At 38.6% G+C, this 26,617-nt stretch overlaps 1 protein-coding gene across 2 annotated transcripts in view; it reads left to right on the forward strand.

Annotated features, from left to right (window-relative positions):
* The window catches only part of DPP6 (dipeptidyl peptidase like 6), a 557,763-nt gene that overhangs the window by 98,740 nt on the left and 432,406 nt on the right, over window positions 1-26,617 (forward strand). The window lies entirely within an intron of this gene.

Raw genomic sequence — 26,617 nt, forward strand, 5'->3', positions numbered from 1 at the left:
CGTTGCAACTGCAGTATGTTAGTATTTAATATGTTCAGCTGATCACTTAACTCGATATAGTTTCCAGCCTGCCTCTCCAATGCCTTGTGCTTGAGGCAGTCATTCACACCCTGGGCAAGGAGGAGTAACCCTCTGCCACAACAGAATGGTTGTGATTTAGTCTCATTTCGCATGAGTGAAAATCATTTTACATGCTGGGAAATAATATGAGAGGAGTTGGGAGTCCTGCAAGCAGCCATAGGTTAAGGGAGTTTTTGTTTATTTTTTTACCTTGATGGAACAATTTCAGCTGATACTCAGTCCATGGACGAACAGACAAAATTTGTGCTGCCCCTCAAGCTTTTCCTACTGCTGCCTGTGCACCACCCTGCAATCCCATGCAGTGACCTGTGCAATTCTTGTGGCTCCCATGGCACCATTTGCTGACTAACTGGGGCTGGTGGTTGCCGGTTTGTAGCATAGTTTTCAGACATGGCAGTTAGAAACAAACCATCTGGATGTTCTGGATGTTCTGTGCCTTGTGCTCTAGTAAATGATGAATAGTAATTTCCTGTTGTTATTGGTGTTGTAGAGAACTTTTTTGCTGTTGTTGTCTGACACTGAAGTAATTCTTAAGCTTGAGTTCTGCCCCTTCAACATGCAATCAGCAGAAAACTCTCTTCTCCTGTCCTGATCACTCTTGGTCCAATTCTCTGGATTTACTCTAAAATTACCTTTCCAACCACATTTCCTTTCTGCCTTCACCCCACACCCTGAATGCAACTGTCTAGTTTGGTGCGTTTTCTACTGCAGCTTAGTTCGTTTCCTCTGTGTGTCTGTTTCAGAGCTGGAAGCAGTCCAAGTCACCTGTTTGCAACGGCTCTTAGGTTCTTGGCTTCTTTGCTTCAATAGGAGGCCACCCTGGTTTGGACTTTTTATCTGTGTGTTTTTGTGGTGTTTTTTGCTTGTTTGTTGTTTGCCTGTTTGGAGTTTTTTGTTTGTTTTTCTTAGTGGTCACTTCTCTGTTAGGCTGCAGTTGTGTATTCTAAAGAAAGCAGAGTCCTGACTTTCTGTCAGTGGAAGGGATGATTGTTTCTGCCTTCCTCCATAGGTAAACAGGGAAAAACTGGCATCACAACACTTCTGTGTTTCACCACAGTTTGGATGGTATCTTCTTTAGTCCGCTATCTGAACCCAGCACAACAGATGTGCCACCGATGGCAAAATTTCTTTTAGTTTCAACAGTCCATGGTTGAACATCTTCAGATCTCCCACATTAGAGAAACTGCAGCAGAAACCTCTGAGTGGATAGTTCCCCACCCAGTGCTGTAGAAAGGGGATTCAAGTCAAAGAATCAGTGCTCATAATATTTATTTATTTATTACTGTTGCTCATCAGCTCTCTGCTCATTTCAGTGGATGCAGAAAGAAAAGCTCTTAATTTCCACGATCTTTTTCAATGACTCTCATGAATGCTGTGTTTCACTGGCCTCCTGGGCTGTATGGGATGGTCTGTTTCTAGCTCTAGTTTGCCAGTTTTTAGTCACTTACCTTGAAATATGTTGATTGTGATACAATGCTGTATAAAGCCTCTGGTGACCTTCTCCTTCCTCTGTCACCTTAGGATTTCCTGTGATTAATCCATTGCTCATGTTTCCCTGCAGTGGCTGATCCTCTCACATTCCAGCTACTGTGAGCTTTATGCGGTACTTGCTCTTGTTTTTGTGGTCCTCTTATCGACATCCTGCATTTGCCCGCTGGCCTTAAAATGGCTTTGTCTTTCATCAGCTCTTGCTCACAAGTATTATGGTCTGCTGTTACTGCCTTGTCAGTGTTGTAGGGATAGCATTGCAGCTGGCTACTCAGTCCTGCTGGAACAGAATTGGTCATTGACCTAATGGTGTACCTGCCAACATGGTGATTGAATTCTTGGCAGTTTTTTCCTATACTGTGTACACATTGATAGCCCTTGGATTTGCTGAAGTCATGTTGTGGAGCTCTGTTTAATTGGAAATCACTGCATCTTCAATCACTGCATGCATCACTTTCTTTCTTCTGAGAATGGTTGTGGCTTTTAAAATTAAAAGAATGGTGATTTCCAACATGTTACATGCCAAAGACTGCTTGTCTATTTTTCTTTCTACCTTTTTCTTTTTTCCTACCATATATATTCCAGACTCAAATGTCTATGTATGTGTTCTGCTTTATGTTTTCTTTTTACCTTGGCTTTCAGTACTTATTCTCTTTTAACCTTTTCCCTGTCAGATCACTTGCCTTTGCTGTTTGCAACCATTTCTCTAAGATCAGCTGCAATTCAAACATTTCTCCAGTATGACAGAATCAAACATCCCAAACAGTTACTTTCTGATTGGGCATCTCTAATGACTACAGTGTTACATGCTGATTGCAGTAAGGTCCTACCTACTGCGAGACACCGACCTCTCAGCACTGTGTTGTTCAGCAATGGCTGTTCAGCAACAGCCAACAATTCTGCTCCATTTCTCAGTTCTTGCTACATGAAGAAAGGTATTTCTCTACAAGCTGTTTCTTTTCCTTGAATGTCAATACTTACCAGAAAGTCTTATTAGATGTTATGGGGTTTGAAGCAGTATTATTCCTGACAAGTCTCTCCCAGGAGGATTTCACTTTTTCTACAGTGAGATAGCAAAAGTTCTCATTTTTGTTCCTTGTAGGTGGCTGTTAATACTGATTGCTCTTTCTTTTACTTTTTCCATATTTTCACAAAGGTTTTGTGTAGAAAACTTCTTTCCTCCAGCTGCCAATCAGAAATCTGAATCCCCATCTGTATGCCTTAGTTTCTAGTAAATTGTCTTCTGTTCTGTTTCTCCCTTTAGTATATTTCTGTATTTTTGTATCAATTGTAAGGGCATAAAAATCCCCATTTTAAAAACCAAACTCACCTTTTATTAAGAGAATTATGAAAATGCTGTATGTAATATGGAAGTACAAACATGATGATTGCCTTGTACCTTCAAAAAACTTTTTTCAAGATATGATTTGTTCCCTCCAGGTTTCGTGGTGTTTGCCCAACATTGTGTACAAATGTTTCGGCAATATGTGAGGCAATGGAAAACTTTATTTAATTTCTAGAGTGAAAGCAAATTCATTAAGATTGTTATGCACTATTACACATCTGTGTTTTCTGGGTGTTCATCTTTCTCATCTTCTGTGATAGGCCATTTCAAAAGTTTTCACAATGTCTGTATGTTTTCCTTTTCACACATGGCTCTTGGCTAATAATTGTGTTATACCTGCGTCTCTGGTTCTCCTCAGTCCACATCAGTCCTGCTTTGTGCACAGATTATGGGATAAAGTGTGATACTGACATGTTTATTCTGGATAGTGAGAGCTGAATCCAGAACCAGGATTCAGTTTATTAATGCTGAAACTTACATGCCTAAACTCTTGAAAGTCTAGAATTACAGTCCTGACAACCTTGGCTCAGCTACAGACTAAAATTCTGGATGCCTACATCTAATATCTTGCTTTTTAATCTTACTCTGCCAAATGCCTTGGACAGACTCTCTTTGCATTCTGAGGTTTGTGTCTGTTTTTTCTAGGTGTCACAGTCTCCTGCCTGTGCCTTGTCAGGAGAAAGAGTGTTCAGCTCTCAGCAAGGTTGTTCTAGTAGGTGCTGCCATTGTGTGCTAACCAGGCATCCATCAAGTTTACTGAAAAAATACGTCTGCTGCTTCAGATAAATGGTAGAGGAGTATACAGGAGGGATGCTCAATCTTTTTCTTTTTCCCCATAGGACATTTTGGGGGTTGAGTTTTCACCTACATAAAGCATTAGACTCTTCCTCTGCCTGAAAAGGATTCACACCCATGTGTACTTCCCCAGATGTAGCAAAACCTTTTCCCTTTATCCTTTAAAATGCTACCGTGCAAGCAATTTGGGATTCATGGGCCAAGGGACACCACATGACCAACTCACCAGCTTATTAAAGTACTTATCTTTGAATGAGAAGTCTTGGGTTCACATTCTTGCTTCTAGGCCTTTTTATGTATTTTGAATTAAATAGTTATTGGTTATAGCTCTGAGTCCTTCAAACTGACATTGGATGGCTTGTTTCATTATATAGAGCCAGGTGATAAACTGTGTCTGTCAGATCAAAAACTAAATAAATATAAATATCCCTTAGGCCAGGGAAATTCTCAGTTTACCTTGCAATTTTTTGTGGTAATGAAAACGCTTGGAAAAATCAGCACCTCAACTTCAAGAGTTTTATACAGGAGAAAAATGAACACAGGAGAAAAGTGCGCAAAAGCAATTTACTCCTTTCAGCAGCTCTCTAAAATCCATCGTCTTTCAGTCCTTATCCACAACATATATTTAAAAAGCATTCTCTTCACACCTCATCTCACTAAGAATCCTTAATCAGATCTTTGTCATTTTAACCTGTTGCAAGTAGAAATTGAAGAGAAATCACAAATTCAGCATTTTTTAAACACAGTAAATAACCTCGGGTGAGGAGTCTTGCTTTGTCTGTGCTGCCACTGGTCTCTGGGACCTTGGACAAAAACTGGAAGCTTTGTTTGTCTCTCCCTACTAGTAAAGTAAAAGGAACCTCCTTCGTAAAGGAGGGTAAAGGGTGTTGGGAGGTATGGAGTAACATAATCAAATACTTCACTTTTCTTCAAATTATTATTATTATTATTATTATTATTATGTAGTCCCATATATTTCTGAAAGGCTATCCAGTACCAAACCTAAGCTAGAAACAGGTGATACATCTGAGAAGCAGCAGATCTGGTCCCTCCTTATGTGTTTTAGGAGCCCCAGGAAGTTCTCATATAGCTGCACCAAACAGCTGACATCCCCTATGCATAGTCACTGTTAACTCTTTTCTATTAGGGATCCTCTGTTTTTACAGTAAAAATCCAATGAATACCTTTTGTAGCCCTTAGGATATGTGTTGGTGATTAGTGGGAATTCCTCCAGGAGTATATATTGGGACTGGTCTGTAATCAGACCTAGGAAGGACATTCACAAGAGCAACTGAATTAAGTCTGGACTTCACCTCAGTTTAGCATCGGAGTGTGGACATGCTTTCTCCCCTGTGCTTGGATAGCAATCCCCTATCCTTATAAATAAAGGAGAAACATCCATTGTTACCAAATATTAAAAAAAAACCTCCAGAGTGCTGCTTATTTGTCTGTTATCTGTACACATGCAGGTACAAGTAGTATCAGCGAGAAGAAATATAATAGGGGGGTCAGAGTCTAACTGCTGAAATGGATGCTCCGTCACTGTATGCTTACTGCCCCAGTCAGTTTGGACATAGAGACTTCAACTGCCTTCCAGCAGACTTCTTATTTAATTAAATTTATTGGGATGTGAGAAGAGTACTATGCTCTTAGTGATATTTTATATTAATACCTTGCAAAAACACTGGACTAAGCTACTTTTGTGGTTTATGCATAGCTGTCTGGACTGAACTAATATTCACTTAAACACAGATGTATTTTTTAGTTTACACTATGTCTGTTTTGTAATTGCATTATGTTCCTCTCCTGTCTTTGTTGTATTTGGCTACAGTACTCAGATGTTAAGGCAGCAATTTCCTTTGTATTTTACATGCTGGGGAGCCTGTCTGTGCTGCTTAACATTTTATGGTGAACTTTCTCCCATTTTACAGTCACAATCTTGGATTTGTGTTTATCAGAAAATCTTATATTCAGTAACGGTATTCTTAAAGGCAGTTTTTGACCATGGTGCTTATGAAGGAACTTGCAAACAGAAAGTGAAGAGAAAATAAAAGCAGTATAAGTAAATTATTTTAAACTTCATGATTTTTAGGCTAGTTGCAGTATTTGGAGAAGTATAGCACTGGACTTATTCATACCTTTTCAAAACTTGCATTGCTGACTTTTTGGTATATTTTTTATTACGTGTTCAGTGATGCTACTGTGTACTACTTGGAAATAAAATGAATAATAATAACTTAGTAAATTGGACAGAGTAAAGTATAAAGAAAATATAAGCATGCATATATATAGAGAAGAAAACCTTTTACTTTATAATATTTTCAAAGTTCTTCTCCAGTATGAAAATCCTCATATGAAAACTATATAGAAACATAATAAATCTTCAGTAGAGTTCTAAAATATAATTTCTGCAGATGCTACCAAAAAGACAAAAGATCCTCGAATATCTCCTCAGGAACTCCAGGTTATTATATACCTTACTAGACATAAGGCACAGCATTAGCAGAATTTTAAAAAGTACAATTAGGAAGAAAGTGATACTTTGTCTACCTTTTCCTTTATTTGCAAGGAAATGTTCACTCAGATTAAATAGATATTAATTCAGGTTGAGTAGTACTTAACAGGTCCATTCACAAACCAAAAATGTGACTGTGTCTGGTGCTATATAAACTCTGAAAAAAAAATTCTAATGCAGGCACTTAGAAGTATGCATATCAATTTTCTTCTCTGCTAAGATAACCACCTGTAGAGGAGACTCTGTACAATGATTTTATTTATTAATTTATTTATTTTTATCTGGAAACAAGCCTTGGTGGAGATACTGAAAATATTTAACAATATACTTGTATGTCCCATTTTTATCCCCCCCCTCCCTTTTTTCCCCCCATGTCTCCCTGGTAGTCAGGTGCCAATGGATGTTTGACTTTGACCTCTTAAAACCAGTTTTCAACTGCTGTCCATTTAAAAAAACTAACAGTGTGGTAATGAATAGCATTTCAAAAGTATTTCCCAAGTACTTTGTAATGGATGGAGTACTTGGCCCTCTGATCATGTTAGTGAGATGTAGTGTTTCTTCCAATACTCTGCTCGATGTAGGACTAAGGATCAATTTTGGTTTTAGCTAATTGCCAAGGCCCAAATAGTGCACAAATTACATTTTATGTCAATTCAGACATCACAAACCCTTAACACAGAGTAAAGAGCTACAAACACTCCTCTGTTTCCTGCTTGTGAAAGTAATATTGGAAAAATACAATCCTAACAAGTCATGTCAGGTTAAGGACATTTCTATTTCAACACATCGGTCTAAAGTGACTAGTGCATTGCATGTTTTCTGACAATGATCAAGTTATTAAATAGTTTATTATTTGGTATGTTATTTTCAATGTTTTATTTCCTCTCTCAATAAATTAATTAATTAATTAATAAAGAGTGCAGCCGCACAACATTTAGTGCTGTGCATCTTTGACTAAGTAAAAATGCTCCAAATGTTACTGGTAACATTCTGATCTGCATCAGGCTATGGAGAACTTGGTTCAAGTCTATATTTAACCTCAGTGAATTTAAAAAACAAAACAAAACAAAACAAAAAAAACTGTCTCTGTCTCATGAACTTTCAGAACATCTTGCAGGAGTGAACAAAAGGGTCCCAAGCCAGTCTCACTGGCATCTTGGTAATGGAGAAGTTCTGTTCCTTCCAGAAGAGGCCTGATATTAGACTGCATGTAGCAATATGTGTCTTGCACTAGAATTTAATGTATGCATCACCAAGAAACAATATGATTTTTCAATTTAAAAACTCATTTTTCTTGTGAAGTTTGCATGTGGAAAGAGAGAACTTTTCTGTTTTTTTTTTTTGTTTGTTTGTTTGTTTGTTTGTTTTTTGTTTGTTTGTTTGTTTGTTTCCATATTAGAAAATCAGACTCCAAGACTTTTCACAGATAGAACCCTTGCCAGAAACAGTGGTTTCCTGTTTGTACTCTTTTACGCTTTGTAGACCCTCAGCACTTACTGAACTACATAAGAACTCAGCCATTTGAAAGCTGAAATAGAAGGTTGATAATTTCTTCTTTTTCTCTTTTGATTTTTTTTTTTTGAGTTTCTGTTAGAATTGGTGAATTGCCCAGAATTGCAGAAACACTGTAAACAAATCTATTTTTGCTATTTTGTGCTCTGCTGTGGTCCAGTCTTCCTCATGTCTTCCTCTCTTTGTTGTCCAAGCTTTTCAAACTGTATTAAAGCTTGAGGGTGACACAGCTCTGTGGGAACAGACAGGCCTATCTGTGTTCCCTGGAGAATAAAGAAGCTATTGCTCCAAAATAATTTGTGCTCATCTATGGACAACCAGATCACCCAGCAAGACAAATTGGATCTAATTTGGGTTTTGGCACATGCCCACATTTCTGTCAGCTTCCCTTGCACATATGCAGGCTTTCAGGGCTGCTGTGGAAGACCAACAGGACCTGATCTCACCAATGAAATTGTCCATACTTCTGTACTGAAGTCAGACCAGCTGAATGAGTTGCTATTGGGCCACATTTTGTGTCACTTAGCTAGGAGGTTTCTGTTCTGGTTTTGTAAACCTTCAAGCCAGATTTACTGTATTACTGAGCAATGGTCTGAGCAAGAAAATGTGAGGTTCTTACCTGTGCTTGTTAACAATTAGAAAGCAAAGACACATTTGTGCAGTGTATTTTAATAAGACAAGGTTTATTTAAAAATTTTTGTGAAAATGGATTTGCATTAAAATATATCTAGTTTATACTCCTTGTAAAATAAGTTACATATAACACAGTTACAGCTTGCTACAGAGGCCAATGGCAAAAAACTCCCCGGAAACAGTCCACTGCCTAATCCCACTTCTGAGGCTGTCGGCAATGTATGAAGATACATGGAAGACTTTAACATGTTTTAATTATTTTTTTTTCCTAGATATTGACCACAAAGACTATTTGCAGAAGTTAAGCAGTTACTTTCTTAAGGCTTTGACATCTGTTGACTTTGTTAAACTTTCACAAAACATTTTATTTGATTGTAATAATTCAAGTCAAGCTTCTTACTAAACTTTCTAAGTGTGTATATATATATATATATATAGATAGATAGATAGATGTTTTTTTGGATGACAACTATGAATGATGGTTTGACACTGCTTGTCAGAGTAGCTGAGACTAATATATGCTAAAGACAATGCCCCTCTTCAACTTGACAACTTGACTAGACTTTTGAAGCTGAGTGGTTGAATGAGTAGTAAATATTTTAATTCTGCTGGTCTACGTTTGAGTAATGGATTCATGTAGTAGATGTCGGATTGCTGAGAATCTGCTTTATCATTAGACAAGTTTTAATAATAACAAAACCAAAGAACTAGTGTGTAGTAAAGAAATAAAGAAGCAAGAGATACAATGTCAAAACACATCCCCAGTATTATGCTTAACTATAGGGATTTTCCTTATCTGTTCCAAGTAAGTCAGCTACTTAACTTCTAAAGCCCTTCACAACTGTTGTGTCCTGGAGACTTCTTAAAGTTGCATCTTCTCCTTTCCTTTTGTTTTTTAAAAAAGCAACTTCTTTCTATTTATTTCTTTATTTATTTATCAATGTAAGATAGAATGATCTAGCTTTGATCAGTCGCTCCTTTCCAAGACCTCATTTTGTTACTTGTGATCTACCACTGGAACATCACAGGTATTATGACTGTATTAAATGTGTTTTTCCCCTGTCCTTACCAAGGTTTATTAATTAACAGTCCTATGACACATAGTGATGGATTATGCACCTGACTTTAGGCTTTAAGTTGCCTTCCTATTTGTAAAATTAGCAATTTTAAAAGATGATGATATAGCTGCTAATATATTAAGAGAAATATCAGCATACAGTCGTTTTGAAATTTGTGTTATATTGCTCACCACATGATTTTCTCAAGAATATGTGAATATATGTATATATGAAGATAAAAATCAGTCTTTTAGTGAATGAGTAAGGATGGAAAATTAAAACTGCTTAGCCCTTCACTTCCTTTCACTAATGCTGTTAGGTTTGAAGGGATTTGGCCAACTTTACATTGCAGAAGTCTAGTTTTGCACTGTGGGCTCTGAAAAGTATTTTAGGAAGCACTGAGACTATTTTCTTACACAATACCCAACTTCAAATGCAATAGCTGTGCATCTGTTGCCTTCTGTTGGCTGTATCCATCATCCAATACCACTTGCTATTGCCCAGAAGAGATACAATTTTTATGAGATACTCCTGGTTTGCCTCCCAGGATGCCTTAGAACTGACATCTCTGTCAGATTGGGTCAAAAAAAAAAAAAAAAAAAAAGTGTTCTATAGTCCATTAGTGAAAAAAGAAAACATAAATATACACATCTTAAAAGAACTCTATAAATTTTGGAAGTTGTGCTTGTGGGCTAAAAGAAGACTCCTCATGTTCTCTCTCTCATTTGTTTTCTAGACACCAAAACAACTAATCATACCTTTCTAGGACATTGATTTATCTTATGTGTACATATTTCCAGCAGCTGGGATGGACTTCCAAAGTATAAAAGAAAATACTTAGAAGTACTGATGTGGTGCAGAAAGAAACTGGGTATTTTTGATGTGGCTGTTTCTCATTGTTATTCTTTTCCATGGAAAGTCCCCCCCAAAAAACAAACAAACAAACACCTCAAGTTTTGGTTTGACCTGTTTTAAATACAGTATTTTTAAAAATATTTTTGCTGACTTCAGAATTTTGACCTGATTCTGCAATAATCTCACATGTTTTGGTTAAATAGTTTCAGGCAAGATGCTCGGGAGAATGTGTGGAAATTACTTTTTTTTTTTTTTTTTTTCCCAAAATTATCAAAAGGGATCCAGAAAAACATGTGCTATTTTGTAAACTGAGGTTGGTTTTACTGTCTCCATGACATGGACTCCACTCTCTGAGTGAAGAATTTCATCCTAATCTCTAATCTAAATCTCCCATCTTTTGGTTTTAACCATCCCTTCTTGTTCTGTCATTATCTGACTGAGCAAAAAGTTGCTCTCTATCCTTTTTATAATCCCACTTTAAGTACTGAAAAGTTGCAGTAAGGTCACCCCCGAGTCTTCTCTTTCTCAGACTGAACAGCCCCAGCTCTCTCAGGCTGTCTTCATAGAAAAGGTGCTCCAGCCCTCTGGCTGGCTTCATGGCTTTCTTCTGGACGACCTCTAACAGCTTCACATCCTTCTTGTGCTGGGGAACACAGACCTGGACACAGGACTCCCAAGTGGGGCCTCACAAGGGCAGAGCAGAGGGGCACAATCATCTCCCTCTGCCTTCTGGCCAATCCTCTGTTGATGAAGCCCAGGATGCAGTTGGTCTTCTGGGTTACAAGTGCACACTACAATAGCTTGTGTCAAGCTTTTGATTCACCAGGACCCCCAAGTCCTTCTGTTCAGGGCTGCTCTAAATGAGTTCTTCTCCCAGTCTGGATTCCTGTCTGAGATTTCCCCAACCCAGGTGCAGCACCCTGCACTTGGACTTGTTAAACCTCATTAGGTTCACATGAGCCCACTTGTCAAGCTCATCCAGGTAAACTCTTCCATTTTTCTCTTGTGTATGTTAGCTCTGCACTCAGCAGCTTGTCTCTCCTAACTTTTATTGCTTTCACTAGAAACAACACTATGCAGTGCCTCACCTGTGTTTCACTTTCAAGCCCGGTGTGATGTGGTGAGTCAAATGAGATTATCTGAGCTGTTTGTCCATAGTAAGAATCCTCATATATGAATGTCTACAGTTAGGATCTTCAAACTGAAAACAGAGTTGAATGTTAAAATATACTATTAAATTAACTCATTATGAGTGGAATTAGGAATGTGTCAAGAAAACTGGTGTCTTGCCAACTGCAATTTCTACTTTACATATCATAATGCCAGTCATTTCCAAATGACTTTCTAGTTCTTTGAAAAGTTATTGAAAAATCTACTCCTACACAGGAAGAGGTTAAGGAAGGTTGGTCCTGAGGTTTTTCCTTGGATTCATTTATGAAAGCAGTAAGACTTTTAAATGCAACTGTTAGCTAACTTCAATTAGGCCAGAGAAACTCATCAGGAATTCAGCAAAGTCTTGTTGTTTGGTGAAGCAAATAGACTTGATACTTTCTCTCAGTTTTGCAAATACTACAGTCTGTTACTGATGCAGTAGATACACACACGGACTCTTAGGAATTTGTTTTAATGCTGAGAGTATTGATCGAACAGTAATCTGAGTTTCTGAAATGTCAACATCAGTTTACAAAATTATCTCTGATAATGTGCTGGCTCAGATTATGGAAAGAATTGTAGATTTTGTAGCCTGAAATGGGTAATTTTGATAACCAAATCAGAGCTTTTGTGTAACACAGCTCTGTAGGGGACCAGGTAGAGCTTCTGTGCTAGTTTGGCTAGTGGGCTTTACCTGCAGAGTATATTGTCTCTTACCTTACATAAGACTGGGACACTTTCTGGGAAGAGATCAGTTTTCTGCTATCTGTCCCCATTATCTGACAGATTTTTGGTCCCTACTAATGACTCAAAGAATCTACTGAGGAAGAAGAAATCTGGAAGGAGTCTTTATTTATTTATTTGTTTTTGTATGAGCTTGTTCCTGTTTGTTGGTTATACTGGAAAGTTCTTTTGACCACCTAGAGAAACCAAGTCAATAACCCTTGAGAGCTTTGAGATAAGCAATACAAGCAAGACCTTAAAGTTTTATTCTGGTACTGATTAGACACAACTTCAACCAAAGTCTTGGAGTCAGGACTGAGGTTTCTTAGTCAGGAAACTTTGAACAGGCAATTTGGAAAAGATAGAAAGAACAGTCTTGATGAGGAGGAAAGAGGAAGAAACTTCAGAAAAACAGGTAGAAACTTTGGCTCTTGTAATTGGGGCACATAGAAGAAAACATTAGGTTCATTTAAAACCTCTTGCTAAGAGAGAGTGCATATAATCCTTCTTGTGTGATAATCTATAGCTCCCTTAGGTAAGTGCTTTGTTTCAGAGAAACTGCCTGGAGTCACCATGTCTTTCTGTGGATGGGTCTCAAACCTGTCCAGCCCTGAATGAAGTATGGCCTGATGAGGAAGCACAGTTGCTCTCAGAGAAACTCTCACAGTTAGGATTATGTGAGAGCAATACCCTGTTAAAAAGCTGCACAGACTGTAATATTTTGCCTTAAAATGCTAACACACTCTGGGGCTGCTGGTTGGAAAGGTTTGTGCATATCCTGAACCCTGTATTCAGGACACAATTTTATTAATGCTAGTAATTGGTGAACTCCTACATAAAGCAAAGGGTGCAGTGATATTAAGGGGAAGTCTAGTTCCCACACCTAGCCAATGGGAAATTTTAATTAATCAGTTGATTTGTCCATGGTTTTGCTCTCCTAATTTTAATTCTGTACATTTTTTTCCCCCCAGTTTTTCATGCACTGGAAGGCATATGAACTTCTGATCGATGCCACTAAACCTGATTTATTTTTTTTTTTACTTTCTTTTATGAATAGCTTCTTGCACCTCTGACTTTGAAATAGTTTCAAAGATGTAGTTTTACTGTACACACAGATCCAGTTATGCTGCTTAAGGCTACATACTGTTCTCGCATACCAAACAGCTTTACCTGATGACCATGTGTCACCAGCATTCTCTTGCTTCAGGTTACTTTGTGTAGGATCCGTCATTCAAAACCAAGTCATTCTAGCTATGTGATCACGTGTATATCTTTAGTCATGCTTGCAGAACACCTCCCCATTAATTAGGTACTTGTTCCTCCAAGGTGATTAACAAACTCATTTATTCTGCTAATTGCCAGAGGATTTGACACCTAACCTCAAGAATTACTGTAGATTTGAGACAGGATAATGCTCAAGATTTCTTCTTTGACTAGCTGATTCAATGTCCTCTCAGTTGTTGACAGCCTGCACAATCAGCAGAACAGTTCTCTTGAAATGGCTTCCCATCAGTGGTGCACTAGGTGAGGAACAGCAGGAGCTCTTTTATAGGGAAGAGAGGCAAAGCATTTCCTTTAGAGTACTTATCTTGATTGATGATCCCCAGAAGTGTCCATGGCATCCTCAGTTAACCTCAGCTCTGGAGCTGAGATTGGTTTCCAATCACTAGGTTTTATAGGTTTACCTTTGTTTTAGGCACTTCCTTTTTACCTCTTATCTAGGAGTCTAGAGTCTTTTGCTTATATCTTGGACAGAAATAACAAATTATTTTTTCAAAAATTTTTTTTTAGTTTAATTTTATTTTTTATGGAGAGTCAAAATAATGACTTCTCTTATGAGTAAGGCATTAGAGTTGTAGTTAAGCAGGGAGAGTTCCCTTGCAGTGATTGGAATGAAACTTCTTTCCAATTGAAAAGCATTTCTGCTATATCTATTTGTGCATGCAAGGGAGGATGATGTTAGTGACAATTTGCACTGTGAATTTTATCAGTTTCAATCTTCATGAAAAAATTTAGCAATCAAAAAAAAAAAAAAAAAAAGACAAGACATAACATGATGTTTCACTGCTCCCTAAAAGCATAAAGTTTGCCAGTGTCAGTCAGTCATTTTCTGTGGCAAAGCAATACTTTTGTAGGGAACCTAAACTAGCTTTTACTTGATTGAGAATTAGACACTTTACCCTTTCTGAGTTCATTCTTTAAAAGACAAATAGGGGAAATAACTTACAAATGCATTTGGAAGAAAACAGTAAAACAAGAATTATCTGCTATGAATTTTCTTGAGCCTTTTGAGGTGAAGCATCCTTTTTGATACGGGACTATTTCACTCTTGGAGGAGTTCCAGGAAAAATATTCTCAGCAATGCTGTCTCTGGCAGTACAATATTCTTGGTATTGAATAGATATGTCCTTGTTTTGGGTGTAGGCTTCTTCACGGAGTTGTCTGAAATATAGAGAGGCCAGTTCTCATTCTTGAATTTTCTGTTCAAATCTTACAAGTCCTGGTTTAACATCTGGGAGAAGCTTTATGTCTGTAAAAAATGAATCCTGGCCACTGGAGATGCCACTTGAGTGATGATGTGACAGTGCTGGAGATTTCTCATATTTTAATACTAAAAGTAATTTTAATAGAATGCAGTTTGGGGGCATTTTCAGTTTAGTTTAATTCGTAGGTTGATTGATGGGGTAATAGTCCTGTGGATATTTCCTCGGATCCAGCCCATCTGTAGAGTACTGAAAGTCATTAAAGCTTTTGTCCAGAGGTGGAATGAGGTCTAGAAAGAGCACCAGACTCTCCAATATTCCTTAGGTTTTTTGCTGCTACATGCATGAGCTCACTAGTGCAACTCACCAGGAGATGTGATCACAGCAACTTACTGCTAAACCTGACCTTTTGAGGGAGCTTGTCTCATTCTGTGAGAGTTTTCTTATGAGTTTAATCTACTCAGTCGTTTCTATTGTTTTTAAGCAGACGGCTGTATTCAGTAGCTTGCTGAAGAGTTTTTCACGTTACTTATATTTGAGAACTTTTGGATTGAGTTACTGGTAAATCTAGCCCCATCTGTAGGGTTCTGCAGGGGGGTTCATCTGTCTTTCTGTGCTTGTGCAAGCAAGCAGTCTTAAACAAATACAGTCATGCCACTGCCATGAAAGGAAAACCTGGAGGACAGAAGTAAATTGCAAAAAAAAAGCTTCAGAACATTAAGATCTTGTAATCCCACAGCCATTTTACTACTTCAGGGCTGAGTCTATTCTCATTTAACGTAGTGGAAAAATGGGAGGATTAATGCCATTGAAGTCAGCAGGAGTGATGCCTGCTGAAGTGAGAGTAGAATCAGAGTATAATCAAGTGACAAATGGGTAGTGTAATTATGAACATCTTAAAGATACCTGCTATAGTCCATGATGGTGTTAATGATCAGCTTATTATTATGATTATTATTATTATTACAGAACTGTATCATTGTAAATATGCACAGTTCCCATGGAATAGAGAGACTTTTTGGTACATTTCAGCCTTGCAGTTTCCCAAGAGAACTTGGAAGACAGACCATGGACATTCTTTCCTGATCATTCACAAGAAAACCAAACAAAACCAAACCAGAGCTATCTGCTCTGCCCACCACAGACAATACCACAGATACGTATACAGTTTTTGCCATGTCCTTTATAACTGGCTGTTAAAAAGTGTTTGGTCATTTTTTTGTTTTGTTCTGTTTTTTAAATCCCTCTCAGTTTAACAGTTATTTTTCTTCTGTATGTTTCTCCTTGTTTTTCTCCATGCTCTCTCCAAAACTATTTACATTTTGTCTCTTCAAATGGGCACAGAATCCCAAACGTAGTCAAGTAAATATCTAACTGGAATTACATTGAAAACTCTTTTCTCCTTCACCAGTCCCAGCATAGTATTTGCACTTCTCAAAAGCATGATGTAGTTTTCTCATACTTGGTTTAAGATTCACTTTAATATCAGATCCTTCCCCGCAGAGCTTCCATTTATGCAAAAATTCTCTAACCCATGTTTGTGTATTTCCTTATTTTCACTGAACTGTAGTTTCTGTTCCTTATTGCATTTTTCTATTTCTCCAGTTTAAGGTCTGTCTGAATTCTAATATACAACAGTGTGTTGGTCAGCGTATTCTAAAATCAGGCATACCTGTGAACTGTAATGAGCCAGAGAGAATGATGTTACAGATGATACCCTCACATTTGTTGACTTTGGAGGAGTGGAGGAGTAAAACTATACTTTTGGCATGACAAAGTAGGTGCTGATGGCATAATGAGCATAGATCTGTCTGGTCTGTGATGTTTACATCACTTTTCTAAGCCAAAACTTAGAGGTGCATTTATATAAACTGCAGAGTAAGACAAGGAATCAGCTCAGCTCCTGACATAGAGATATTCATCTCTTTGCAGAATTATACCCTGTTATATTTTATAAATAATGAGATACTACATTTTCCAAATATCTATTAATATCCAGGAGATACAAGTGCTAGTGATAAAAATCACTGTAGCATTACCAGTTTCTTCAGAGGGAGAATGTTGCTGTCATTCTCAGGCTGAGGGCAAAGCAGAGGAAATGTATTTTTTTTTTTCTGTAACGCTTTTACCCTCTAAAGAAATCAAGGTGAAATTAAACCCATCATAGCTGTGCTGAAAAATAAAATTTACACGAGGAGAATATGAATGCAGTTTGTGGGCAGACTGTTTTCTGCCTCTAGGAAATACAATGAAAATTCAAACTGGCTGGCTGAGTATTGGTTTGTGAGTGTTTTTGTAAGGTTGTAGACAGGCCTGACGAGTCTCACACACAAAGTATAACATCACACATTTGGCTTCCACCTCACACTCCCTGCTTGGATCCTTGGCTTGTGCATCTTGCATTTGAAGTATGTATGGTTTCTCTCCTGCTCAGTGACCCCTTAGGGTGTATGATCTCCCACTGCAGCCTGGTTTCGTGGCTTTCTTTTTTATCAGGGCATGATGTACAGGGACACATCCACATCTGATGGAAGAGAGACTCCACATCTGAATATTTCTGTAAATTTAATCTTGGCTTCTCCTCTCACTTGATTCTGAGTAGAACAGACACTGTCAAACACTGTTTTTTAGTGGCCTACCAGTGGGAGTTTAAGTACGTTGATGTTTGTGTATGCATGGACGTGTTTTAGGCTATGTATGCAGACACTCTTCGTTGCTTTTTCCATATTAGTTTAATCCTCTGTGAAAAAGGATTAAACTAGAAAACAGTACTCTTTCTGTGAAAGAAGTTGATTGTGGTATTATCCTGTCCTCTCCATCACCTTTGTAGCTGGGGACAGCTCTGTTTGCTTTTCCTTCTGCATTCATTGATGAGTGACTTCACACGTACATAAAATCATAGGTATTCTTTCAGGATCCATGCAATTTTCAGAACCCTCAAGTCAATAGACATACCATTTTCAAAAGTGAGTTAATGGGAGATGATCAAAGGCATTTATGCTCTCAAGTCAGATATGGGGCTGACTTGATGATTATTATGGGAGACCAGATATCCTAGGTAACTCGGAGATATGCAGACATTGAAAGTTATTTTTTCACATTTCTTATTGTGTTTTTGGTGCCTTTAGATCTTGTCTCTGTATGAAATAGGTTCTGAAATAGATTGATTGCCTCTTAAACTAAAGGGGTTGTTCATTATACAGGGAGCATATGTAACTAGAGCTTAGCTATAAATACATACATTGTAGGTTCTTAAAGGTATAAAAAAAAAAAAAACCTCACCTTCATAAAGTGAGGGCATATCATGGCTAACAGTTCAGGTGATAAGAAAACAGTGAGTTTTCTGTGACTGTAGCTGGTTTCTAGAGAAAGTCTGGCATACACTGTTGGCTTGAGATCCCTTTCTGCTATGTTGTTGTGTTGTTGTTTTTTTTTTTTTTGTGTGTGTGTGTATGACATTGCAGAAATCACTGAGGCTGCAGGTTGAAAATGGGCAACTGTGGTGTATTGGAGCTTTATAACCGTGCATTCATCTAAATATCGCAAAAGAGGAGTCTCATTGTGCAGAAGCAAATCCATAGATAGATAACATACTTTATAATGGCCTATCCATCCTGTTTCCACAGTAGAAGACAATCTGGAAGGGGGAAATCTGTGCTGTTGTATTGAAATACAGGGTTTTTGTGCCTGTCGAATGTTTTATTGCATGCTGTTAGTGAACTTATATGAAGAAGGAAGACTTACCGTGTTGCTATCTGGAAACTCTGAGGCTGGTGCTCAGTATTGATTTAGTCATTGTCCACAAGAACACTGAAAATTATGCCTTCTGTGGTTGTTATGCTTTCATCGTAAAGCCTTTATTGAACAGCCTTGGCCAGTAATACTAATGGATGGAGCACTATTAAGCTCACTCCTCTTGTGGGTCAAATGAAGTCTTCTCAAAATTTAGAAGTTCAGTGTGTCCTTTCTTTGTCAGTGATTCTGCTATCAGTTTTCCTGGCCAGGTGGAATGAACATTGCAACAACTGTATTGTGTGAAAAATTTGATTCCTAAAATAATTTGGCTCCAAAGTCTCTAGACAAATGAGAAACCTGAAGTGTCAGTTACTGAAGACATTAGGGAGCTCTCACATTCCCTGAGACAGACAAGGTTTTGTGTTATTTGATTTCAGTTTTCTACTGTGTCTGCATCAGTCAGCAAGGAAAGATTGACTGATGTCATTTACTTGGACTTCTGTAAGCCTTTTGACGCAGTCCCACATGACATCCCAATCTCTGAATTGGAGAGAGATGGATTTGAAGGGTGGACCATCTGGTGGATAAGGAATTGGCTCAATGACCACACCCAGGGAGTGTTGGTCAATGGTTCTTTGTCTTGGTGGAGGTTGGTGATGAGCGGTGTCCCTCAGGGATCTGTCCTGTGACCAGTGCTTTTCAATATCTTCATCAATGACACAGATGATGGGAATGAGTGCACCCTTAGCAAGTTTGCACATGAAACCAAGCTGAGTGGTACAGTTGATACCAAAGAAGTAAGAGATGCCAGGACAGTAGATCCTGGCAATAGATCCAGAGATGCCTGGACAGGCTGGAGAAGTGGGCCTATTTGAGCCTAATGAGGTTTAACAAGTCCAAGTGCAAGGTGCTGCACCTGGGTCAGGGAAATCTCAGACAGGAATCCAGACTGGGAGAAGAACTCATTTAGAGCAGCCCTGAACAGAAGGACTTGGGGGTTCTGGTGAATCAAAAGCTTGACACAAGCTATTGTAGTGTGCACTTGTAACCCAGAAGACCAACTGCATCCTGGGCTTCATCAACAGAGGATTGGCCAGAAGGCAGAGGGAGATGATTGTGCCCCTCTGCTCTGCCCTTGTGAGGCCCCACTTGGGAGTCCTGTGTCCAGGTCTGTGTTCCCCAGCACAAGAAGGATGTGGAGCTGTTAGAGGTCGTCCAGAAGAAAGCCATGAAGCCAGCCAGAGGGCTGGAGCACCTTTTCTATGAAGACAGCCTGAGAGAGCTGGGGCTGTTCAGTCTGAGAAAGAGAAGACTTGGGGGTGACCTTACTGCAACTTTTCAGTACTTAAAGGGTACGTGTAACTCGATGTTCTTGCCTCAATGATCTTGAGGTGTCTTCCAACCTAGACAATTCTGTGATTCTGTAATTATAAAAAGGATGGAGAGGGACCCTTTACTTGGGCAGAGAATGATAGGAAAAGGGGGAATGGTCTTAAACTGAAAGAGGGGAGATGCCCCAACCCTGGATGTGTTTCAAGGCCAGATTGGACAAGGCCTTGGGCCTGATCTAGTTGGTGGCATCCCTTCCCATGGCAGGCGGGTTGGAACTAGAAGGTCTTTAAGATCCCATCCAACCCAAGCCATGCTATGATTCCATGACTCTATTACAGTGTAGATATCTGCAGGTAGAGGTGGGAAGCCTGGGCTCCCTTGATAGTGGAAGGATCAATGTGCTTTTAGGGAGTGATTTATCCAGCCTTTTTAGATCTCTGCTTAGCAGGATATGGTGTTAACATCATTGTGATAACATCCTTGATGTTATTAACTGTGTTCAGTTGCTCTCCACTGACTGTGAAGGGACTTTGTTATGACTTGTTCAGATGTACACCTTTATATTTAATCAGATTAATCCCAACTGAAATCTTAACACCTTCTCTATCCTGAGACAAGACCTCTGTTCTAGTCCTTCTTATAATTTTAGTAGGGACTTGAACAGGATTTCTGGTATCAGCACTGTTATCAGCTATGCTCTATTGTAAACACTGTTTTTCATCAAAGTTTTCAGAGTGGTTGTAAACTTGCTAGTGGTTCTAAACTACCGAACTAAAGGACTAGATAATTACACTTGCATGTCTGTTTCATCTGGCATTATTCACCAAAAAAAAAATAAAAAATTTAGTGTAACATTTCTTGAGGATCTAATGAAAGCTCCACATCAGCAGACCCCACAGTAGTATAGTGGCCGTGACTGTTTACCTTTGTCTTCATTGGACTCCGACCTCAGTTTAGCTAGCTCAGTTTAGTTAAACTTAAACTTAAACTCAGTTTAAGTTTAGATACTTAACTCATCTTGAAGATGTCATTGACTTATTATCTCATGAAAGCTTTCTTGTTTTGCATATGTAGTTCTTTGCTTTGTCAAAAGTAAGGAAGATTTGATAAAGAATGCCCTGGAAACAGGACTGGTTTGGGTTGAAAAAAGTATCCATCTGAAAGAGTGGGTAGATAAGTGGAATGTAGAAGGTATTTCTAGTGATGGCATTGTCCATGGGATTGTAGTTAAATCCTAGGAAAGGTATTGGATCCTAACAATTCTTGACCCTTACGTTAGGGTAAGTAGTAGGCTTTTAATGTTAGCAAAACTTTCAATTAGGAATATATTAGAACATATGGGTTCTTAATGTGTTTATCTTTTCTGCTTTAACTTCCAAAGGAAATCTTCCTATTTCACAGCACTTTATTTCTTATTTAGGAAACTGCTCTTGTTATGACTACTTGTGTCAGAGAATTCTAGAGTACGGAATTATATAATTAATTTCTTAAGGACATAGATTACTAGTCTATTGTCAGAAACAACTTGCATAACATTTCAACACCAATATTACATTCTAGATTTATATAAAGGTCCCCTTGTGAATTTGGTCCTTTGTGACTCTGTTGAGCATGCATTCAGTGTTTATCTGCAAATGTGAGCATGTGTGTGCTGTCTGATACATTCACAAATAATCCTGGGATTATAGCATCAGTATCCATCTTTTAATAAACTAGCTATGGGCTTTTCTTTCACTTAAAATGCTATGTAGACAACCTGAATGCAAGAAGCCCTGCCTTACTCTGTGAGGTTCTTTAATCTTGCCTTGTATTACATGGAGAAATTTACTAAGAACAAGCATCTATTTTGCATAGCATCATTTTTGGTGGTGTGAACTGAGACCCTTGTAATTAGTACAAAGAGAAAAGAAGAAGAAGAAGAAGAAATGAGCTTGATTTTATTCTGCCAAGACTGTATTTTAGGAATGTGCAGAGTTCAAATTTCTGTCAGCCTCACATGTAGGGAATTTTGTTTTCTCAAGAACAACTACTTGTAATGTAATTAAACATCATATGTGAAGTATTGTAGTGATTAAGAGCCTTTTAAGAGGTTAGCAAAGGGCAGTCTATTGTGATGCTTATAAATCACAAACTAAATATAAATATGTATCTAAGAGCAGGGAGAGGTCTGAGATGGGGAAAAAGAATAAACATTGATGTCTCTATGTTAAGTTTAGTGAATTAAAATTCTCAAGTGAAATTAGTCTCTAACCTTTCACCACCTTTTGATCAGGCTCAAGTGTTTTAGTAGATAATTTAATGGCAAGAGTTCTTTTGTGTCTGTTGTGGGTTTCATCCTGCCTGGGTCTGAGATATGCCACAGAAGCATAACAAAAGCATTTGTCTATTCTTGGAAGTTGATGATGAGCCTTGTAGTCATTCCCATACTTCTTTCAGTGGAGAAGATCACACTCACACAGAGAAATAAATCTCCTTAATGCTTTCATAGTCTTATGGCTTCATACTTCAGGAGATGAGGTGACCTACTTAGGGGAAAAAAAGATGGTTAAAGAGAAGTAAAGGACAAAGGAGCAATGTAGATTCATGAAGAATCATAGCAGAACAAATTGATCATTTTGGTTTCTGGAGAAATGAATCGGATTGCTTTCTGCTTGAGGCTCCTCAGTTCAGCTTGCAGAGATCCTATGGAAACGGTAACGTGTTTAAAGTATCAGGCTGCTTTGGGTAACAGGCAATATGACCAACTGGACAGGGGACTTTGGTATCTGGAGGGAGAGACTTTTACCTTTGTGACTAATTTTGCTGCGAACATGTTAGTTCTCTCTGCTGCTTTCTCACCTTCTGCCTTGCCTCTGAAATCTGTAAGCTCTTCAGAGAGCTATTTGGCTTACACTGTACATTTATATGTAGGCTGGCACACTGAGCCTGACCACACTGACCATGGCTGGGGTTCCTATGCACTGCTGGAGGAAAACAAACAAACAAACAAACTCCTTTTTTTCTTTAATTAGTTCTAATTCCACGTATATCTGTTGATATTTCCCTAGTTGTGCTCAGATATTTGAGATTTTTGAGGCATTTCAGGAAATGCCCACAGTCCTTGCTTACCAGTTATCCTACTGCCTGTCCTATCTATTATTCAGACAGAACTCCACTGACTGCAGCTGAGTCTGGGATGAAGCATTACCGCAAATAAAGTTGAAGGTATGATCCCAAATGGCCTTCCAGTAGTGACAGGTGCAGGAATGGTATTGACTTTTCTGTACATATGGTTCCATTTGTTTTATGTATGTTGAAATGATGTGAAGAACAAATGCTTTGTCCAAATTTATCTTCCGTCTTTTGCTGAAACAGTACCCACATCACATGGCATCTTAATATTCTCATATATCCCAGAGGGTGTGTCAGATCTATGCCAAAAAATTCCCACAAAAGCCCTGTGCCTTTGAAATCTTGCCACTTCTCAGGTTTGTGCCAGCTCTGCTTCAATAGTCCAGTTGCTTCTCTCCCTAGAAGTCCTTCAGAAATTGCTTTGCCTCACAGCTCTTGTGGGGCAGGTCATAGAATGTCTCAGACCCAGAGAGCATCAAACCTTTGAAATCATTCTTCAAAAGAAACTTGCTGGTTCCGTGGAAGGGAGTGTTTGGAGGGAAGGGGGAGCACTAGATCCACAGAGCTTTTTCTTTCTGAATGTGTCAATTTAAAGTATATTCAGATCATTTCATTCTAGGTATTCGGTTCAAGTGGATTAGGGAGGAATCTGGGCTTGCTGTAGTCAGTGGAAAGAAGGATGCCCTTCCAGAGTGTCATTTGAGAGTCCATAAGTTTTAAGCATGCTTACTTCCACTGACTGAAAATCCCAACTGTAGGTAGTAAGTATATTTTTTTCTAATGCATTCTCTTGTGTTTGTTGTTGTTGTTTTTCTTCCCAGATTTCCAAAGAAAGTGACACATTTGCAGTCATGCTTGTGTGTCTCTTATTTCCCCTATCAAAGAAATTTTAAAATCAACTGACCTTCACCAGAGCTATCTTAAGGTAGAAGTCTGTATTGCTACAATTTTCTTTAGAAATAGGTAGTCTGATAAGTAAAGACAATTCATAGCCCCTTGAAGGGAGGCTGAAGTGTAATTTTTTGTCTTATCAAGCACTAGAAACAGGAGGAATTGTTATGAGATGCCCCACCTTCAGGACACACTTCAGGTCAGAGCTAATACCTCATTAGACACTACAGAATCTTACTATTAGAAATTTCTCAATAGAAAAACTGTGCTTTCTGAGTTCTGCTATTCTGCAAAACTGCATGATCTTTCTTCACTACCTTCCTGCCTTTACTGTCTGGTTTTAGGACAGTAGTTTGTTGTGTGATGCCGTATACAAGTGCCACAGTCTGGGAGCAGCAGTACAAAATACCCTCTGTATTAGCTGTAAATAACTCTCCTTGCTGTGCACCTGTTAGAGCATCACAAAAGATATTTGTCAAGATGCAGGAGGCTGAACTTCAGCTGAAACTACATTTTGCCACATACATGATCCAATCGATGCCAGTAAGATTGTCTGAAGTTTAAATTAGCACATAGCCTGACCTCTGCTGTTTACTATTAAGCAAAGGGGACAAATCTGTTTCCATTAATCATGGCAATGGTGGATGTAAAAAGCTGTATTAAGTCATAGTGTTAATCTCAGAAATAGGAAGGAAATCTGAAGTAAGGAATTGAGCAAAGTGTGTGGTATTAAAAGTTACTTCTATGCAACTCTTTCTGTGCCACTTTAGTTCTGCATATTGCTCTGCTACAAGGAAACAAGTGTAATTCCAGCTGGAAAAGAACAATGCCCACCTAATACAAGTTTGTAGTATTGATAATTTATGAATAGGCCACCGACCCTAAGGATCCTTCAGCCCTTTTGGTGTATACAGAAGGCTATTACTTTTCATGTGCATATTTTCTTTTCAAATAGTAGGAAGAAACTTGCCTATTGCAGATGATCAGTTCATTCGGACTCATTTCTCCACTTTTAACATAAGAGGCTTGGGCAGGGAAGCTAAGTAATGAAATAGCTTAGCTGAGCTTCTCCCTTTTGTGGGTCATCAACAGGATGCAGGTTTCTGAAAGATTAAAATGTATTTTGTAGCTGCAATTTGTTGTATATTCTATTGCATTGTGGTACACTAGTGAAATAACTGTTGGTGCTTTGAAACGTACTCATTTGTGCTGGAATCATGAAAGACATGTACAGACAAGAGTGTCAGGTAAAATTCAGAGTGCCTGAGGAGAGTGAAATACTGCCCTATTGTATAAAGAGCAAAGCTTACTGAAATATCAAGACTGCTTATTTAAACATCATGATGTGGCTGTTTGTGTTTTTTTTTTTTTTTTTTTTTTTTTTTTTTCTGTACAAATAAACTGGAAATCTGATTTCTCACATATAAATAATGACATAAATGAATGTAGTGTCTCATAAATGTTCTACTCCTCTAGCTAGCACCTATCTGGGGTTAATTTTCCGGTTTAGGGAGTATTCACTTCTTTCACTACCTGGAGGCCTAATACCCTATGAAACTTTCCTTCTTGTGGAAAGACCTCCTTCATCTTTAGCAGATATTGGATCAAGCTTGAGTTCCAGCTTCAGACTGTCACAAATAATAGTTTGGAAGCCTTGTATTTTTGCTGTCTGGATTGAGATTCCAAACTTTGCCATGCCATGTCAGAGTTTTGTGTATGTGTGTGTATGTGTGTGTGTACAAGTACATAAACACTGACATACTTGCTGGCATTTTCAAAAGTGAATCTAGAGTGCTGGCAGTCAGTTTCACTCTCCACTCAAGTTTGGATATGGATGCAATTGAGAAGCTGAACTTCATATTTGGCAATACTGAGATCACGAAGGTAGGATAAGGAAACAGATGAATAAGATCGTGCTTTGGGAAGGAGGAAATTACATTTAATCGTGACTTGGAAAGGAGGAAATTGCATTCATTGCCCTTTGGACAATGCCTACGGACATTTCTTTTCAGTTGCCTTTTCCATGCCTCGTCATCTGTGGGCAGATTATTGTCACTTTGTCACAAGGCAGCTAGGGACATGCACAGATTTTCTTTCTGAGGGAAACATTTTGGTTGGCATGGCCAGCTCAGGATCTCTGCTGGCCATTTTTAGGTCACGGGTGGTGCATTAGATGCCAGTTATGATCTATGTGCCTGGGGCTGGTTTAGCACAAGAATCATGCTTGCATCACGGAGCTGAGATCAGAAGGGTGTCTGACCTGTATGCTGATTAAAAGCTAAGTCAATTAGCAGACTGTTCTCCAGGACTCTTGATTGTGTTCCTAATCACAGATCTGAAACAGCGCATATTTCAAGAATTTGAGTATGCTTCAAAAAGCAGTGAGGACTTAAGGTTTTCTTCTTCCACCACTGAAGCAAGTGTTAGCTGTGAAAGTGGCTGGCTGACTGGGTTTCTGTAAAACTGATTACTTTAAAGCTGTTGAAATTTGTTTGAGTGGTTAATGATGTTAGGGCACTGAGAGCCATGGAGAGGCAAATTTGTTAATCATTTTGTATCTAAATAAACAAATAAATTGTCACAACACATGCAGTGTTTCCATTCTCATCTATAAATAACCCTTTCTTCCGCTACTCCCCTTTGCTCAGTGCTGCAGACACAGAGCATCTCATTGATTTGGTTTGATGATTTTAAGAAATGGATGCGAATCATTCCATACTTCCTCAGCTCACCGGTGAACCTAGAAACAGGAAAGTAGCCAGGCACAGAAACACTGCTTCTGTAGTGCTGCCTTCCTGAGCTGCCCCTGCCCTTTGGCCATTCCTGTGTGAGGAGGCAGTCTGTATGCAGGAACATGTGGTGCTTCTTGTAGGATGGAAGTGAGGGAGGTATGTAGCATGCCATCAGC

Source organism: Aythya ferina, assembly GCF_964211825.1.
Source record: "Aythya ferina genome assembly, chromosome: 2".
In the NCBI taxonomy this organism is placed as follows: domain Eukaryota; kingdom Metazoa; phylum Chordata; class Aves; order Anseriformes; family Anatidae; genus Aythya; species Aythya ferina.